Raw genomic sequence first — 15,796 nt, forward strand, 5'->3', positions numbered from 1 at the left:
GTGACATGTTGGATTTGCGGAGAGTGGAGCATTGCAGTGTTGCCAGCTATATTTCAGTAGGAGGAAGCTATACAGCCATGCACTCATGTGGAAATAAAATCTGATTTGTACAAATCAAAAAGGAGATGTGATCTAATCATCTCAATGGTCTCCAGCCATCTCTATCACAAAGGAAACCACGGCCTGTCGGTCACTCACACATTACTAACACAGAGTACACTGTTGTTTGGTGTTTAGAAAAGTAATAACGCTGTCAAGCCTACTCCTGCTCCCTCCTTCCGGCACTCGACATCGCCGGTCTACTAACCACCGGTCCTGGCAACCCACATTGTGCACACCTGGCAACCATCATTGCGCACACCTGCTCCCCATCGTTAAGCACACCTGGATTTCATCACCACCCTGATTACTCTCCCTTCATATAGCCCTCACCAACCTAAGTCATCAGGCAGTATTGGTTCTGTTATCATGTCCAGACGCTTCTCTTGTAAATCGCCATGGTTGTTATTATTAAACTCACCATCTGCACCTGACTCCTTACGTCTTCGTTACAGAATACTGCCTCAGAAATTATGGAAGCAGCAGATGATTACACCATCTTCCAGACGGTCGAGGAACAGGGTCATCTACACCAACACCACGACCAGCTGGCTCTACTGGGTAGGACCATGAAGGAGGTCCTCTCCGTTCTCCACCGCCTCGACACCACCTGCGAGGTTCTCCATACCTTTGACGGAGGGCCTCCTACCACGGGTCGTCACAGTGAGCCAGTCCCCCAGCCGTCGGCCCAGGTCAGCGATGCCCGACTGTCCCTTCCGGAGAAGTATGACGGCACTCCATCGAAATGCCGTGGCTTCCTACTCCAGTGCTCCCTCTATTTCACCTATCAGATGGGAGCCCCCACCACGAGAAGTCCAAGGTTGCCACAGTCATTTTCCTGCAGACCGGATGAGTGTTGGAGTAGGCTACAGCCATCTGCGAGAGTGGAGAGGAGGAGCTGGGTTCCTATGAGAGGTTCAGGGCTGTCTTCGACCATCCTCCAGAGGGCAGAGAGGGAGGTGAGCGACTTCTCCAACTCCAGCAGGGTGCCCAGACTACTGCGGAGTACGCCCTCACCTTTCGGACTGTGGCAGCCTCCAGCGGATGGAATGAGCCGGCTCTCCACCAATGGAGGTATGGGCCACACACCTCTCCGCGTCGCCGGAGACCGCTGGGGCTCTGTCCCTATTGCGGCCAGGAGGGGCATCAGCTTCAGTGGTGTCCGGTGCATCCTAACCTGGGGTCCACTAGAGCAAAGTGGCGGCCCCGTGACCTTCCGTCCCTCAGGGTAGGCGTGAGTATTCCATTATCTTCGTTTTCCGCCAAACTCTTTCTGGTTCCCATTTCACTGGCTGTCCCTCAAGTGTTGTCTCTACAACTCTAGTGGACTGCCGTGGGGAACTTTATCGACCAGGCCCTTTCCTCCTCCCTGAACTTGACCTCATACCCGCTCTCCTTTTCCTGTCCAAGCCCTAGTTATGCGACCATTGGGATCCGGCACAATTAGTCACGTCACAGCACCACTCACCCTCACTGTGGAACCCAAGCACCAGGACAACCTTCCCTTCATCATCATGCACCCTCACACAGTCATCCTCAGCCTCCCGTGGCTCCAACTCCATAATCCCACCATCTTCTGGTCAAAGATGAGAATCACAGACTGGGGACCACGTTGCTGGAGGACCTGCTTTCCCACACCCTGTGGTTCCACGTCGGTGGTGGGTCCTGTGAGTGTCCTCCAGCCCATCAAGTGGTCCTCCAGTATCATTGGCCCTGTGTTTTGGGACATAGATGTGGACATCTGCCAGGCTTTGGAGAGAGAACCCGCTCCTGCCACCTGCCATCCAGAGTGCATCTACGTCCCCACGGGGGTGAGAGTTCGGCTGTTGACCTGGGCACACACATCCCTCGCCACTGGACACCCAGGTATCACCCGCCCCATCCAATCCCTCTCCGATAAATACTGTTGGCCCACCTTGGCGCAGGACATCGCCCACTATGTCAACTCATGTTCGGTATTTACTCATTCCAAATCTCCCCGGCATGCTCCAGCAGGTAAACTACTTCCCTTTCTGTGCCTCAGCGGCCTTGGTCACATCTGTCCATATACTTTGTAATGGATCTCCCCCTTTCTGATGGTTTTACCACTATTTTGGTTGACAGATTATCAAAATCCTGCCATTTTATCCTTCTCTCTGGTCTCCCTACCGCTCTCCAGGTCACTGAAGCACTATTCCAGCATGTCTTCTGGCACTATGGCCTTCCGGAAGACATTGTTAATGACCGTGGTCCCCAATTCACGTCACGGGTCTGGAAAGCCTTTATGGAGAAGCTGGGGGCCAGAGTCAGCCTCACATCCGGGTACCGGCCTCAGTCTAATGGGCAGGTGGAGAGGACCAACCAGGAGCTGTGGAGGTTCCTAAGGAGTCACTGCCAGGACCGGCAGGGGGAGTGGGCCCGGTTCCTTCCCTGGGAGGAATACGCCCAGAACTCACTTCATCACTCCTCCACACCAGTGCATCCTGGGATATCAGCCGGCTCCATGGACTCCGAGCCAAACCGAGGCCCTTGCAGTTGATGAGTGGTTCTGGCTCACAGAGGAGGTGTGAAATGCCGCACACGTGAGGCGCCAGCCCACCGTCAGAAGGATCAGGTGGACTGCCACCACAGTGAGGCTCCCGTGTGTCATCCTGGTGATCGTGTCTGGCTCTCCACCAGGAACCTCCTGCTTGGCGGAAGCTGAGCCCCCGGTTTGTGGGGCCCTTCAAGGTCCCCCGGAGGGTCAATGAGGTAACCTATCGTTTAGAACTCCCCACCAACTACCGAATCTCACCCTCCTTTCATGTTTCCCTCTTCAGGCCGGTGGTTCCTGGTCCCCTGGCTGACGCCGTCCCATGCAACACCCCTCCGCCTCCCCTGGACATCAAGGGGACCCCCGCCTATGATGTTAGGTCCCTCCTGGACTCCTGACATCGTGTGGGTCGGCTCCAGTACTTGGTGGACTGAAAGGGGTACAGTCCTGAGGAGCGCTCTTGGGTCCCAGTGGCGGACATCCTGGACCCCAACATCATCCGGGATTTCCATCTCCGCCATCTGTACCGGCCCGCTCCTCGCCCTCGGGGCCGTACACCTGCTCTCCGTTCATATAGCCCTCACCAACCTCAGTCATCAGGCAGTATTCTCTTGTTTTGTAATTATTAAACTCACCATCAGCTCCTAGCATCTTCGTTACAAACGCGTAATAAATACACAATGGCTAACAATAACTTGGCTATGTACACAAGGTACCGAGTCGGCGTGCAGGGATACAAGTTAATTGAGGTAGATATGTACATATAACTAGGAATAAAGTCACTAGGCAACAGGACAGACAATAAAAGCTAGCAGCAGCGTATGTGATGAGTGCAAAAAGGTCAATACAGATAGTCCGAGTAGCTATTTGGTTAACTATTTAGGAGTCTTATGGCTTGGGAGTAGAAGATGTTCAGAGTCCTGTTGGTTCTAGACTTGGTGCATCTGCACCGCTTGCCGTGCGATAGCAGAGAGAACAGTCTGTGGCTGGAGTCTTTGACACTTTTTAGGGCCTTCCACTGAGACTGCCTGGTATAGAGGTCCAGGATGGCAGGGAGCTCGGCCCCAGTGATGTGTAGCGCCTTGCGGTTGGATGCCAAGTAGTGGCCATACCAAGTGGTGATGCAGCCAGTCAAGATGCTCTCAATGGTGCAGCTGTATACATTTTTGAGGATCTGAGGAGGAAGAGGCGTTGTTGTGCCCTCTTCACGACTGTGTTGGTGTGTGTGGAACACGTTAGATCCTTGGTGATGTGGACACTGAGGAACTTGAAGCTCTCGATCCGCTGCACTACAGTCCTGTCGATGTGAATGGGGGCGTGCTTGGCTCTCCGTTTCCTGTAGTCCACGATCAGTTTCTTTGTCTTGCTGACGCTGGGAAAGGGCAGAATGTAGCGCAATAGAGATTGCATCATCTGTGGATATGTTGGGGCGGTATGCGAATTAGGTGGGTCCAGGGTGTCTGGGATGATGATGTTGATGTGACCCATGATGAGCCTTTCAAAGCATTTCATGGCTACAGATGTGAGTGTTACAGGGCGATAGTCATTTAGACAGGTTACTTTGGCGTTCTTGGGCACAGGGACTATGGTGGTCTGCTTGAAATATGTAGGTATTACAGACTGGGTCAGGGAGAGGTTGAAAATGTCAGTGAAGACACTTGCCAGCTGGTCAACGCATGCTCTGAGTACACGTCCTGGTAATCTGTCTGGCCCTGTGGCCTTGTGAATGTTAAACCTATTTACAGGTCTTACTCACATTGGCTACGGAGAGTGTGATAGGCCTACAAACATTTACAATGAATAGCAAAATCACAATATTCACAAGAATGGCTTCAGATCAAAGTCTATGTTGAGACCGAAGGGAGCAAGGGTTTTTAAATGAAAGATCCAGGCAGCCTCTCATTTTAACAATAAATTGTCAAGGTCACCCCCTCTCCTAGGGAGGGTGACATGTTCGATGCCGATATAACGTAGGGACAAAATCGAGTGGTTCGCTTCCAAAAGGTGGGCCGCGACTGGTTATGTCGTTTTTGCACCGAATGGTGCAACGATGCTCAGAGATTCGTACTTTTAATTCGCGCTTTGTTTTACCCACATTACCCACACATTTTTACCACAAGGACAAGTTATAAGATAAATAACTGCCTTAGTGGAGCACGTGATAACACCTTTGATTGGGATCTGTTTCCCTGTTTGGGGGTGATTGAAGGATCTACATTTGTAAGTGCCATTGCATTGAACGCAGCCATTACACTTCTAGTTTCCATCCGGTAGAGGCACAAATAGATGTTGTGCAGGTATATTTTGGGGTGGTAAATCAGAGTTTAGGCAGCTCGCGGCAGGATTTCCCTTTGCAAGACCTGCCACTTAGTCCTGTATTGACGTTTTGCCTGTTTGATGGTTTGTCGGAAGGCGCAGCGGGATTTCTTATAAGCGTTCGGATTAGTGTCCCGCTCCATGAAAGTGGCAGCTCTAGCCTTTAGCTCAGTGCGGATGTTGCCTGTAATCTACGGCTTTTGGTTGGGATATGTACTTACGGTCACTGTAGGGACGACGTTGTTGATGCACTTATTAATGAAGCCAGTGACTGATGTGGTAAACTCATCAATGCCATCAGATGAATCCCGAAACATATTCCAGTCTGTGCTAGCGAAACAGTCGTGTAGCTTAGCATTGCACCATATTGTGCGTGTCACTGGTACTTCCTGTTTGAGTTTTTGCTTTTAAGCAGGAATCAGGAGGACATAGAGTTGTGGTCCAATTTTTCGTCTCTAGTTGCACAGGTGACATGCTGGTAGAAATGAGGTGAGACGGAGTTCAGTTTTCCTGCATTAAAATCACCGGCCACTAGGAGCACCGCCTATGGATGAGCATGACCTTGTTTGCATGTGGCCTTATACAGCTTTGTGAGTCAGGTCTTAGTGCCATCATCGGTTTGTGGTGGCAAATAGACAGCTATGATATATATAGATATCTCTCTTGGTAAATAGTGTGGTCTACAGCTTATCATGAAGCATTCTAACCCAGGCGAGCAGAACCTTGAGACTTATATTAGAGATTGCGCACCAGCTGTTGCTGACAGAGACACACACCTTCCTCCTTGAGCTTACCCGACGCTACCATTCTGTCCTACCGATGCGTAGAAAAACCAGCTAGATATATTATCCATGTCCTTGTTCAGCCACAACTCTGAGGAACATAGGATATTACAGTTCTTCAGGTCCCATTGATAGGATAGTCTCGAACGGAGCTCGTCCAGTTTGTTCTCCAGTGATTGTACGTCACCAATAAAAGGGAGGGTGGAGGTGGTTTATGTTCTCGCCGACGTAGTTTGTCAGGTCTGAGGTCGTAGTCAAAGTGAATGGAGTGTGGCCGGGCGCCCGGGCTCATCTTCTCAATTCGGTTCAGGTCGGCGGTCAGAGCTCCGCGGCCCAAACCTAACCCCGAGCGCTACCCCGAGAACCGAACCGCATGCGTAGCACGGGCAGCACGGAGAGACAGAGTCCACCGGCAGCCACGCCCAACCATGCGGGGAACGTGGGTGCCTCCCGCCGAGGCGGGAAGGGAAAGGAAGAGCGCACGGGGGAGGGGAGCGAGAGCCGAGGCCCCCACTCACCCTCTCACCGAGCAGTCCTGGTCTGCACTTATGGGGACGAAGGCCACACGGAGGCGGCCTGCGACTGCCCCATCCACGGAAACCCGGGGGTTCCGATTGATGGCAAAGCGACCCTCAGACAGGCGTAGCCCCAGGAGGAACCAGGGGCCGCAAGTTGCGTTCAAAGTGTCGATGATCAATGTGTCCTGCAATTCACATTAGTCCTCACAGCTAGCTGCGTTCTTCATTTTACGCCGCCTTTTTCTTTTCCTAGTCTCTGGGATTAGGGCCTAGTCCGGGGTGAGCAGTATGTCCTGCGCCTCCGACTCTTTGAAGTAGAAATCTTCATCCAAATAGAGGTTATTGATCACTGTTCTGATGTCCAGAAGCTCTTTTCAGTCATAGGATACGATGGCGGAAACATTATGTAAAAAAAACACCCCAAAATAAAACAGCAGCTATCCACTGCAGCGCCATTCTGTCTGGAAAAGGAGGAAACGACTTGAAAAAGAAACATAGTTGGAAAGTAAAGTGCTAGAATGAGGTAATTCTACTATGAATGTCCCTAATGTAAATCAGCAAAATTGTTACAATTTAAACATCAATACAACACATTGCAAATGAAAGCAATTTAAGCAGAATTAGCATACTGAAGGTTGACATACTATGAAGAGGGGGACAAGGCTGGAAAACTGCTGGCAAGAACAATAAAGAAAAGGACAACACAATCATATTCCCTCCATAAAGAATGCTACTGGTACCGTATTAACTTAACCAGCTGAAATGAACAAATAATTATTTAATTTCTACCAACATTGTACTGAGAAAGACCTTGAGACTTTTTTTGATTCCTTTTAGTTACCAAAGTTGCACAATGAGCTTAAGACCTAATTGGATGAGCCAATCTCAATGCAGGAAATCCACAATGCCATTTTAGAGCTACCAAAATCAAAGGCACTGGGAAGTGATACCTCCGAATTTTATAAGCAGTTTGTAACTATACTTTCACCAATACTGCTTAGACTGCATAATTCTTTTTTGGAGCACGATACTGTGAATGGAACTACTGCTGAGGCAATTATCACGCTCATTCCTATGGGGGAAAAGACCTGTCTCAATGCTCAAAAACATAGACCAATCGCTTTACTGAATGTTGATTTTTAAGACACTTTCTAAACTATAAGAAAACAGACTTGGGAAAGTTATTCACCCTTTGATTTCAACTGGCCAGGTTGGTTTAGTATCAAATCGATATAGCTCAGACAATGCAAGGACATTTTATAATATGGTGCATAAAGCTAAGATATTGAAGGTACCAGCTGCAGGATTATAATTTGATGCTGAAAAAGCATTTGATGAAGTAGAATGGAAATATTTATTTTATACAATGGAAAGATTTGGGTTTGGTGTGTTGTTTATAGGATGTGTCTCCAGTATATAAAATAGCCCTAGAGCAGCAGTAACAACAAATGGCATTATATCTCCTTTCTTTACGTTGGAGAGGGGCAAAAGACAGGGATATTCGATGTCTCCCTTGCTCTTTGTTTTAGCGTTAGAACCATTACCAGAAGCCATAAGACACCGAAGTGATATTGAAGGTATTGTGGTGGGAAAGCATGAGCATAAACTGGCAATGTACGCAGATGAAATGTTCTTTTTTTAGGAATCATAAAATGTCAATTACTGGAAAAAGTCAGAGGTTACTCCGATAAATGATCTATGTATTGAAGACGATATGTCAGATTTCAGTTTTGTTTTGGCACCAGATGGTCTGAAATATCTTGGTATTTTCCTGTCATCAAATATCAAGTTCATGGTTGAAGAGAACTTGGAAGCTATTGTGAATTCCTTGAAAGCAGACTTTGTGAGATGGTCCTCCCTCTTTTTAAAGTTCCAAGCAAGAATTGTAATAATAAAAATGACAGTGGCTCCAACAATCAATTACAATCTAAGTATGTTGCCTCAATTTACCACAATACTTTTTAAAGAAGATTGATGAAATTATCACAAAATGTATGGAATTCAGAGCAACCTTGCCTTAGATAAACCTATGATGCCCTTCCGGATATTAAAAACATATTACATGTCATATGTAACAAGACAAACCATATACTGTCTCTACCCACCAACATAACCCCCTACTTGGTTAGAAATTGAAGAAATGTCTCACCCCATGCCACTTAGGCTGATAGCAAACTGAATACTACCCGAATATCTGAAAGACCATCCAACAATATCTGCTTCTTGGAACGTTCTTTAAATTATTGGAAATAAAAATGCAGTCTCCTTATGTACCTCTTTTCAAGCAACCATCTGGAGCAATCCACACAGACCAATATTGTGGAGAGATTGGCTACAGATGGGATTTGTACCATGTCTTATTTGTATAAAGATGGTAAAATAATGGATCTACCAACCATTTTAGAATAATTCAGATTGTACAGGCAGTCAACTCGCCAGACACAACAATTACATTTAAACATGATTTGAAGAATTGGAAAGTTTCATAAAGGATGTGCATACCAAAAACCACCTAGCTTTTAGCACTTGCTAGGCATTGCAAAGCATACATTGAAATAATGTGCTTTTTTATTTTACTGGACTGATGGTACCTGCATCTGATGGTCATGGTGCTTTCAAGACAACTGGGAACTCTGAAGAAATTAGGTCAAATTATTGGAATGTCGGAGCTCTAGAAAGATGCCTGAATTTCTGACTTGGAATTCCGAGTTGGATGACTGTTTTTTTCAGAGTTCCCAGTTGTTTTGAACACGGCAATAGTCTCAGCATAGGGAGGGAGAGCACAGCAGAGGGTCCTCCATCCGCTTCTCACGGTCCCTGCTCTCCCCTTCCTTTCCTCTGGTGAGACTGACCAGAGACAGGGGACCATCTTCAACCTGATGGCGAAACGAGTCGCACTGCATCTGCCTCATACACAAATTCATGTTGTTCCTATGACCAGACAAAGTGAAATATTCCTTGATATTAAAATAGACAAGATGAGCTGCTAATAATAATAAAAACACAGGGCTATCAATACACTTGGCTACTCATTGCAGCTGCAGTGCGAGTGGAAGTACAGAGAAGCGCGTTTTATGTTTTGTAATGGTGTTGAATAAAAACAGTGTTGACAGTGCTTAATAAAAAATTTAACATGAACTCACTCATAAAAACAGCAGCCCTTTATCATTGGCTTTTCTACAGAAATGTTTGGTGATTGACTAGGAATGCCTTGAAGATAAGCTAGTCGATCGCGATCGACCGGTTGGTGACCACTGATCTAGGGTGTAAAAATTATTCACCAAAAAACAAGGGGACTACACCTTCCCTTAAGGGATTTGAAGATAAATATACACGAAATTGAACGGGAAAAGGTGTTGAGAGTCTAAAACACAAATGTTTCAGTAAATTATAATAAATAGAACTTACTGGACTCCCTCTAAAATGTACAAGGCAAAAATGACAACCGACAGCAAATGTTGGAGATGTACAGTGGCTTGCGAAAGTATTCACCCCCCTTGGCATTTTTCCTATTTTGTTGCCTTACAACCTGGAAATAAAATATATTTTTGGGGGGTTTGTATCATTTGATTTACACAACATGCCTACCACTTTGAAGACGCAAAATATTTTTTCTTGTGAAACAAACAAGAAATAAGACAAAAAATACAGAAAACTTGAGCGTGCATAACTATTTACTATTCTGACCAGTTTCCAAGTCCCTGCCGATGAAAAACATCCCCACAGCATGATGCTGCCACCACCATGCTTCACTGTGGGGATGGTGTTCTCGGGGTGATGAGAGGTGTTGGGTTTGCGCCAGACATAGCGTTTCACTTGATGGCCAAAAAGCTCAATTTTAGTTTCATCTGACCAGAGTACCTTCTTCCATATGTTTGGGGAGTCTCCCACATGCCTTTTGGCGAACACCAAACGTGTTTTCTTATTTTTTTCTTTAAGCAATGGCTTTTTTCTGGCCACTCTTTCGTAAAGCCCAGCTCTGTGGAGTGTACGGTTTAAAGTGGTCCTATGGACAGATACTCCAAACTCCGCTGTGGAGCTTTGCAGCTCCTTCAGGGTAATCTTTGGTCTCCTTGCGGCCCTCTCTTGGCAGGTTTGTTGTGGTGCCATATTCTTTCCATTTTTGAATAATGGATTTAATGGTGCTCCGTGGGATGTTCAAAGTTTCGGATATTTTTTTAAAACCCAACCCTGATCTGTACTTCTCCACAACTTTGTCCCTGACCTGTTTGGAGAGCTCCTTGGTCTTCATGGTGATGCTTGCTTGGTGGTGCCCCTTGCTTAGTGGTGTTTGTGTCTCGGGTACTAGCCCTTCTCATTCCTCCCAGCAACATAATCTTTAACAACAACCAAAGCAAAGTTAGACTGCACAAATGCCCAAAAAATAACACATTCTTAAACAAATGTTTGTGTAAGTTGAAAAGAAATGTACAGTACTGTCCCCAGCAATCAGGGGACGTCCTGAGGACATTTGACGACATTCCCATTAACTCCCTTAAGGGATTCGGCATGACGTTATCCCTCTGACATTCTGAGAACATTCTAAGAACGTTGTGTGATCATCCCAAGGGAACGTTCTCTGGGTGTAGCGGGTGATTAGGACGGAGTCAGGGGCAGGAGGTGTGAATCACAGAATATGGTTTATTCGTCCAATACAGCAGTTCGCAGCAATGCGTAAACCAAATACAGTGTGCCTTAGGTGTGTACTGGGAAAACAAAAGCCATACGGGTGAATATCCCGGCGATAAAAGTACATAATGCTCAACCGAGCTAGTGACACCTCCACATGGAAACAATAACACACAAAGACATGGGGAGCAGAGGGAATAATCATACAGAGACTGATGAGGAGATATGTACCAGGTGTGTGTGAAAACAAGACAAAACAAATGGAATTATGAAAAGAGGAGCGGCAGTGGCTAGAAGGCCGGTGACGACGAACGCCGAAGCCTGCTCGAACAAGGAGAGGAGGCAGCTTCGGAGGGAGTCGTGACAGTACCCCCCCCCCCCACCCCGACACCGGCCCTAGGGATGGCCAGGAGGACGCGGAGCAGGGCGATCCGGATGGCGACGGTGGAAATCCCGCAACAGGGAGGGATCGAGGACATCCTTCACCGGGACCCTGCACCGCCCCTCCGGACCGTACCCCTCCCACTCCACGAGGTACTGAAGGCCCCCCGCTCGAAGCCTCGATTCCAGGATGGAACGGACGTAGTACGCCGGGGCCCCCTTGATGTCCAGAGGGACCTCCCGCACCTCAGACTCCTGGAGCGGAACAGCCACCACCGGCCTGAGGAGAGACACGTGAAACGAGGGGTTAGTACGGTAATCAGGAGGGAGCAGCAACCTATACGTCACCTTGTTTACTCTCCTCAGGACTTTGAACGGCCCCACAAACAGCGGGCTCAGCTTCCAGCAGGGCAGGCGGAGGGGCAGGTTCCGGGTCAAGAGCCAGACCCAATCACCTGGTACAAAGACAGGGGCCTCACTGCGATGGCGGTCAGCGTTGGACTTCTGGCGACGCACGGCACGCTGGAGGTGGACTGCGTTCCACGTCTCCTCCGCGCCGAAACCAGTCGTCCACCGCTGGAGCTTCGGTCTGGCTTTGATGCCACGGTGCCAGGACCGGCTGATACCCTAAAACACATTGAAATGGGGACATGTTAGTGGAGGAGTGGCGGAGAGAGTTCTGGGCATATTCGGCCCATGGCAAGAACCCCGACCACTCCCCCGGCCGGTCCTGGCAGTAGGACCGCAGGAACCTACCCACATGCTGATTCACTCGTTCCACCTGCCCATTAGATTCAGGGTGAAACCCAGAGGTCAGGCTGACCGAGACCCCCAGACGTTCCATGAACGCCTTCCAGACCCTTGATGTAAACTGGGGACCCCGGTCAGACACTATGTCCTCTGGCACCCCGTAGTGCCGGAAGACATGAGTAAAATAGGCCTCCACAGTTTGCAGGGCTGTTGGGAGACTGGGCAGAGGAAGGAGGCGTCAGGCTTTAGAAAAGCGGTCCACAACGACCAGGATGATGGTGTTACCCTGCGAGAGGGGAAGATCAGTCAGAAAATTTATCAATAAGTGGGACCATGGCCGTTGTGGAACTGGTAAGGGATGTAACTTACCCGCTGGAAGGTGCCTAGGTGCCTTACTCTGAGCGCACAACAAGCAGGAGGAGACATACACCCTCACGTCCTTAGCCAAGGTAGGCCACCAGTACTACCCGTTAAGGCAGAGCACTGTACGGCCGATGCCTGGGTGACCAGAGGAGGGGGACGTGTGTGCCCAATAGATAAGACGATCACAGACACTAGACGGCATATACAGTGGGGAGAACAAGTATTTGATACACTGCCGATTTTGCAGGTTTTCCTACTTACAAAGCATGTAGAGGTCTGTAATTTTTATCATAGGTACACTTCAACTGTGAGAGACGGAATCTAAAACAAAAATCCAGAAAATCACATTGTATGATTTTTAAGTAATTAATTTGCATTTTATTGCATGACATAAGTATTTGATCACTTACCAACCAGTAAGAATTCCGGCTCTCACAGACCTGTTAGTTTTTCTTTAAGAAGCCCTCCTGTTCTCCACTCATTACCTGTATTAACTGCACCTGTTTGAACTCGTTACCTGTATAAAAGACACCTGTCCACACACTCAATCAAACAGACTCCAACCTCTCCACAATAGCCAAGACCAGAGAGCTGTGTAAGGACATCAGGGATAAAATTGTAGACCTGCACAAGGCTGGGATGGGCTACAGGACAATAGGCAAGCAGCTTGGTGAGAAGGCAACAACTGTTGGCGCAATTATTAGAAAATGGAAGAAGTTCAAGATGACGGTCAATCACCCTCGGTCTGGGGCTCCATGCAAGATCTCACCTCGTGGGGCATCAATGATCATGAGGAAGGTGAGGGATCAGCCCAGAACTACACAGCAGGACCTGGTCAATGACCTGAAGAGAGCTGGGACCACAGTCTCAAAGAAAACCATTAGTAACACACTACGCCGTCATGGATTAAAATCCTTCAGCGCACGCAAGGTCCCCCTGCTCAAGCCAGCGCATGTCCAGGCCCGTCTGAAGTTTGCCAATGACCATCTGGATGATCCAGAGGAGGAATGGGAGATGGTCATGTGGTCTGATGAAACAAAAATAGAGCTTTTTGGTTTAAACTCCACTCGCCGTGTTTGGAGGAAGAAGAAGGATGAGTACAACCCCAAGAACACCATCCCAACCGTGAAGAATGGAGGTGGAAACATCATTCTTTGGGGATGCTTTTCTGCAAAGGGGACAGGACGACTGCACCGTATTGAGGGGAGGATGGATGGGGCCATGTATCGCGAGATCTTGGCCAACAACCTCCTTCCCTCAGTAAGAGCATTGAAGATGTGTCGTGGCTGGGTCTTCCAGCATGACAACGACCCGAAACACACAGCCAGGGCAACTAAGGAGTGGCTCCGTAAGAAGCATCTCAAGGTCCTGGAGTGGCCTAGCCAGTCTCCAGACCTGAACCCAATAGAAAATCTTTGGAGGGAGCTGAAAGTCTGTATTGCCCAGTGACAGCCCCAAAACCTGAAGGATCTGGAGATGGTCTGTATGGAGGAGTGGGCCAAAATCCCTGCTGCAGTGTGTGCAAACCTGGTCAAGACCTACAGGAAACGTATGATCTCTGTAATTGCAAACAAAGGTTTCTGTACCAAATATTAAGTTCTGCTTTTCTGATGTATCAAATACTTATGTCATGCAATAAAATGCAAATTAATTACTTAAAAATCATACAATGTGATTTTCTGGATTTTACATGCTTTGTAAGTAGGAAAACCTGCAAAATCGGCAGTGTATCAAATACTTGTTCTCCCCACTGTACCTACGCCCAGTGGGACACTGAGGTGGAGATGGCTCTGTGCGTAATGCCCGCTCTATGTCCACGTCCACCGCCCACATCACCAGCGCCACAATGCAGGAGGCCGGGAGTATGGGGGTGTTGTCTCTCCTCTGTGTCAGCCTTCACGCTCTTAGTGCCTGGTATATAGGACAGCGTGAAATCAAACTGTGTGAAGAACAAGGCCCACCTGGCCTGGCAAGAGTTCAGCCTCATCGCTGCCCGGATGTACTCCAGGTTACGGTGGTCAGTCCAGACGAGGAAAGGGTGCTTAGCCCCCTCGAGCCAGTGCCTCCACGCTGTTAGGGCTCTGACAACAGCCAACAGCTCCCGATCACCAACGTCATAGTTCTGCTCCGCCTGGCTGAGCTTCTTAGAGAAGAAGACACGGGGCGGAGTTTGGGTGGCGTGTCCAAGCAGTGCCTACCACTACCTCGGACGCGTCCACCTCCACTATGAACGGCAATGATGGATCGGGATGGGCCAGTACAAGGGGTGAGGTGAACAGAGCCCTCAGGTTACTGAAAGCCCTGTCAGCCTCAGCAGACCTGTGGAGCCGGGACGGCCCACCCTTCAAGAGAGGTGATGGGGGCTGCGACCTTGCCAATGCCCCGGATAAACCTCTGATAGTAATTGGCAAAGCCAATGAAGCGCTGCCCCTGCTTTACCGTGGTTGGAGTCGGCCAATTACCACGGCTGAAATGTGGTCTCCCTCCATCTCCACACCTGAGGTGGTGATGCGGTATCCGAGGAAGGAGACGTATTGTTGGAAGAACAGACATTTTTCTGCCTTGGCATACAGGTCATGCTCCAACAGTCGGCCAAGCACTCTGTGAACCAAGGGCACATGCTCGGCGCGCGTAGCGGAATACACCAGGATGTCATCGATGTAGACCATCACACCGCGACCAAGCATGTTCCGAAACACCTCGTTCACAAAGGACTGGAAGACTGATGGAGCATTCATCAACCCGTACGGCATCACAAGGTATTCATAATGCCCCGTGGTGGTGCTAAATGCTGTCTTCCATTCATCCCCTTCCCGGACACACACCAGGTTGTATGCACTCCCGAGATCTAATTTCGTGAAGAAGCACGCCCCATGCATTGATTCGATCACAGAGGAAATGAGGGGTAGAGGATAACTATAGCGAACTGTAGTTTTATTAAGTGCACGGTAATCAATGCAAGGGTGCAGACCGTCGTCCTTCTTCTTCACGAAAAAGAAACTTGAGTAGGCGGGTGAAGTGGAGGGACGTATGAACCCCTGACGCAGAGACTCTGAGACGTACAGTTCCTTGCAAAAGTATTCATCCCCCTTGGCGTTTTTCCTATTTTGTTGCATTCAACCTGTAATTTAAATGGATTTTTATTTGGATTTCATGTAATGGACATACACAAAATAGTCGAAATTGATAAGGTGAAATGAAAAAAATAACTTGTTTAAAAAAATTATACAAAATAAATAACGGAAAAGTGGTGCGTGCATATGTATTCACCCCCTTTGCTATGAAGCCCCTAAATAAGATCTGGTGTAACCAATTACCTTCAGAAGGCACATAATTAGTTAAATAAAGTCCACCTGTGTGCAATCTACAGTGAGGGAAAAATGTATTTGAACCCCTGCTGATTTTGTATGTTTGCCCACTGACAAAGAAATAATCAGTCTATAATT

General features: G+C 48.2%; 1 protein-coding gene across 1 annotated transcript in view; it reads right to left on the reverse strand.

Annotated features, from left to right (window-relative positions):
* The window catches only part of LOC311127430 (melanopsin-B-like), a gene marked incomplete at both ends in the record, with an annotated part of 49,046 nt that overhangs the window by 12,642 nt on the left and 20,608 nt on the right, over positions 1-15,796 (reverse strand). The window lies entirely within an intron of this gene.

Source organism: Coregonus lavaretus (genome assembly GCF_964263955.1).
Source record: "Coregonus lavaretus genome assembly, chromosome: 4".
NCBI classification, from domain to species: domain Eukaryota; kingdom Metazoa; phylum Chordata; class Actinopteri; order Salmoniformes; family Salmonidae; genus Coregonus; species Coregonus lavaretus.